Below are 5,000 nucleotides of genomic sequence, written 5' to 3' on the forward strand. Positions count from 1 at the left end.
TCAATATTAAGTGAATACAACACCCCGTGCACAGCACAACCAACAATTGAGAAGACAGGAAGTGACGCAATACGTTACCAGCTAATGTGCGTGTGTGGGTCCATCCCTCCACTTATGCCTCCATCCATCATCCATCCCTCCATCCATCCCTCCATCCATCCATCCATCCACCCCCCAGCCAGCCATCCACGCACCATCAGCGAGCCAGCCATCCCGCATCCACTCAGCCCTCCAGCCCTCCAGCCACGCCGCCATCCCGCCAGCCACGCATCCAGCCCGCCAGCCAGCCCCAGCCACTCAGCCACGCATCCCCCCAGCACTCGCCACCCCCAGCCACGCAGCCCTCCAGCCACTCAGCCAGCCCGCCAGCCAGCCCGCCAGCAAGCAGCCAGCCCGCCATCCAGCCCGCCACCCAGCCAGCCAGCCCCAGCAACGCAGCCCGCCCTCCAGCTACGCAGCCAGCCCGCCATCCAGCATCCAGCCAGCCACGCAGCCAGCCCGCCAGCCACGCATCAATCCATCCATCCACTCATCCACTCATCCTCATCCACCATCCATCCCTCATCCAGCCATCCATCCACTCATCATCCCTCCATCCACTCATCCATCCCGCATCCATCCCTCATCCACTCATCCAATCATCCATCTCTCATCCATCCCTCCATCCACTCATCCATCCCTCCATCCACTCATCCATCCCTCCATCCACTCATCCATCCACTCATCCATCCCTCCATCCACTCATCCATCCCTCCCTCCATCCCTCCATCCACTCATCCATCCCTCCATCCACTCATATCCCTCCATCCGTGTAGTGCAGGAGGAACATGCATATTCATCAGGCCTCCCAGACAATAACAGGGTGCTGCTATAATGTGTGTGGACTAATGAGATGCAGCAGAACTTGATATGTTACAAGGACCCAAACAAGAAAGAAGCAGCCCGTGATAATGCTGCGGGGGGGGGGGGGGGGGGGGGGGGGGGGGGGTTAAAGTGAAACTACCTGCATTCATTTGCATTTATTGAGGAACCTCAGTTAATGTCCACACATCCGCCCTCAGTGAAGCTTGCTGAGCGTTCACTGCATGGTCCAGGACTCCTGTGGGCCCCCTGCTGGGCCCCCTGTTGGGCCCCCTGCTGCTCCCCCGATCAGAGGTGCTGCACCCCTGGGCCTGCAACAGCTGGACTGAAGCTTCCAGTTTACAGCTTCATAGTTTAGTTTTCCTTCTGCTTAACTTGTGTTTTGCTGGTTGTGTGCATCTGTGGGTGCTGTTATAGTTGTTATTCAGCTTCAGATAATTATTAATTTGGTTTCACAGATCTAAAAATCAAGTTTACAGAAATGGTTTGACATCCACTCGTCCTTCAGCAACGCTGAGGTGCCCATTTTAACCACTAGATGGCGATCCTGCATTAACAAGGATTGGAGCTCACTCGGGGAACATTGATGGGATGTTTGAGGATATAACAGGGACATCTTCATCAGTGTCTCCAGGAGGACAGACCGGAGACCAGCTCTCTGTCCCCACGAGTCCATTTCAACATCTGTCTGCAAATAATTCACTTAACGATTCGGCCCCATTAAATTGTCATGGATGTTGACTGGATACATGTTAAAAAAAGCGCCATTGTGGACCAAGTGGGGCTGTAATCCAGTGGATTCGCTGCCCCTCTCGTGGCGTCACCCTCATCCTGTGAGCTCGCCTGCTTTAGAGCTCTCATCAAACCTGCTTCGCTACAGAGCTGAAGCTCGTACGGTCGATTGATGTTCCTGCGCTGAGACGTGTAGCAGCCTCCCTGTTTCACTTGGATCTAAATAAACAACAACAGGATGTGGGCGTTGCTTAACGAGGGCCACAACAACTCGTTTCCCTTTAAAGAAACACTTATGCAGCCTAATCTCATCCGCTCCATCCTCCTCATCCTCCCCGGTCGTGCCCACCATGCCATCCCCAGCTGTCCTACTCTCTCCACTGAAGGAGGCGAGGGGGTGGGGTGGGGGGTGGGGGGGGTAAATGGGGGGAGGGGGCAGCTGTCATGTTCAAGCCCTGACGATACAGGCGGCTGCTGCTGCCTCTTAGGCCCCCATAATCCACTGGATTGTTGCATTTAAACCATCACATGATTCTTTGCTCTATTCCAGTTCTACCAGGCTATAAATAAAGTGTGTGTGTGTGTGTGGGGGGGGGGGGCAGGGCTATCTGACAATAACAGCGACCAAGATTGGCACCTCTTTCCTCCTCCAACCCAACCCAACATTCAACACATCACCAACTGGGACGCGTTCGGAAACAGAAGCACAGTGGGGGGGTCAGGATTTGGGACAAGAAGATGTCACTCATCTCATCGCAGCTTGGAAATCCAACAAGTGGCTGGAACGCTAAGGTGAAATGGGGAAAATCCCAGTGCCCCCCCCCCCCCCCCCCCCCCACAGCTTCCCGGGGTGTGACGGTGATGGAGCCTTCAGAGGAACCGGAGACGTCAGGGACGTCAGGCCTCCGTCTGCTGCGTTCCCTCTCCCACCACGCGTAGCCGCCGCAGCTCAAATCTGAGGCAGGAGAAGAAGAGAGGACGTCTCAGAAGTTCCGGTGCGGATCCGCCTGTCAGGGAACGGCAGGACCGGATGGCAGGGACCGTGCGCGAGTTGTCGCCACCACGACAGACAACAGTTTTCCGGAAAGGTTAAAGATCCCGGAGCATTTAGCAAATGAAAGCGTGGCGAGCGAGCTGGGAGCCTCACATTCATCAGGCTGCCGGTGACACTGATGTAATTAGTTAATTGCTAATCGCTTCCACACCTATTGCCTGTGGATACGGGAGGAGGCGGCGGCCCTTATTGATGACCTTAACAATGACTTTGTCCTGTTCACGCGCGTCAGTGGAAGGAAAACATCAATCAGTCTTTGTTTCCCGTCTGCTGAGCTTCCATCAAGCTTTCCGCCCCTCACATGACAGGAAGTGGGATCGGGAGGGGGGGAGGAGTCTCCTCAGACGTCCTGGCTGGAATCACCTGTGGCAGAAGCTCAGCCTGAGTCGGCTCGATCTGGAAAAACAAGGTTTTCCTTATGAAAGGGTGGGTGACGCAGGGCGGCGTCGAGGCGGGCGCTGGTGCCTCGTAGCACGAAGGTCTGTGGTGTGTTGAAGTCAGTGCACGTGGAGGCACACATGACCCCCAGGACTGAAACAACACCCAATCTTCCCAATTCTCTCTCTTCCTCTTTGATCCCGCTGGCGCCACTCCTTCACTTCTTCATCTCAAACGCTTAAACTGTCATCCTAATCCACACCCCCACCACAGCACCCCCCCCCCCCCCAACCCACCCCCACTTCTCTTTGCTGCCCTGCAGGGTTTCACTGTATTATTTAAGCCAAGGACAGAAGCTGCCTGTCGATCACAGCCTTCTATCACAAGTCCTGCCGGAGCAGAACCGGCATGGAAGGAGAGAGAGAGAGAGAGACATAGAGAGACAGAGAGAGAGAGTGGGGGGACGGCTGGGAACGTAGACCACATTAGCCATCCTCTGGATCAATCTTTCATTTTGATCTTTCATCGATCAGTTCACCTGTAACGGCGCCATCGACCCGCCCCAGACACGCGGTAGCCTGAGCTACGTTAGCCTAGCGTTCATCCGTATAAACCAGCAGCAGCACTAAAGGCGCTCCTTCCTTTGTGACTCACCTGAAGGTTGCGACGCGTCTCTCAGGCAGACAGGTGATCTGTGGTTGTCATGTGGTCTCGACTCAATTTTTTTTTAAAAATCTAGCTGCGGATGAAATGTGCGCCGACATTTCACGGCCTGTCAAACCTGAGTGTGATTTGTTTCACACACGAGACAAATGTCTTATTTTTGCGTTGATGTGAGCACATTTGGAAGCCCTCACATGTTTTATGCACACACACACACACACACACACACACACACACACACACACACACGCTCTGAAAGGCACGGCATTAGCAGTCAAGCCTGCAATCATTTGAATTCCTCTCCTGCAGGGGCTCTGCGAGGCGCCTCGATCTCCATCACGCTGTCAGGAGAAATAAAGACATTAAGAGTGAATCGAGACAGGAAGTCGGGCCTTCGCCTTCCTCCCTCTTCATCCTCGTCTGCTCGAACACACACAAAAACCAGAAAGGCCAGAAATTCTCTGCACCGCACGGTGAAAAAATACATTTATTGGAATCTGTGTCAGTGTAGAAAAAGGTGAGAAGCCACTTTTGCTGCAGCTCCACAGGTGAATATTTTAGCCACAGACATCATGTCTGTAGTGGTGGGTGTAGATCACAGTTTGGGAGCGCCTGACTCGGGCCCATGATGGGCCATTTTGTCCAGGACAGTGGAGAGCGCGGTCGGGCCGGGTGGAGTTATGATGGCCATGCATCATCGCTGACATCCAGCAGGGCCTCCACTCACTATTCCGAGCTCCGTCACCGTGGTTTTATTCTCCTTTCTCCTCCAGCCGGAGACAAATGTTCCTCCTGGCTGAGGAGACACTTCAGCAAGTGTCTCTGCATCAATCCGGACGGTCCGGTTCTACTCCTGGCACGGCAGGAAAAGAGAAAGAGGGAAAAAAACCCTCCCACACTGAGCGTTGGTGTGGAGTTGTTCCCCGCGCTGCTTTCTTTACATGAACTTGTTTCCTCCTTAAAGACGTGGCAGCTCCTATAAAATGTTTTATTCCAGCTTTTCTGAAGGAATAAGGGTATTTTCTCCCATCTGTCACAACACAAACAAGCGCTTCTGAGTCAACGCGCCGCCTCTCCACCGCTGTTTTTCTGCTCTTCAAAGAGAATCCAACCTTCATGGTTTTCAGAAAGAACTCCTGCTTCAGTCTGGAAACAGGAACCTTCGGCAGCACTGTGATGTGGTGGCTGAACCCAGGGTTCAGGTCTATCAGACCAAGATTCAAAGATGAAAGAGAACTCTGCGTTTGCTCCCGTTGGGAGTAAACTGGCAGGCGTCAGTCAGCAGCAGCCTGACGCACGTGCACGTGCACGT

Source organism: Takifugu flavidus, chromosome 11, assembly GCF_003711565.1.
Source record: "Takifugu flavidus isolate HTHZ2018 chromosome 11, ASM371156v2, whole genome shotgun sequence".
In the NCBI taxonomy this organism is placed as follows: domain Eukaryota; kingdom Metazoa; phylum Chordata; class Actinopteri; order Tetraodontiformes; family Tetraodontidae; genus Takifugu; species Takifugu flavidus.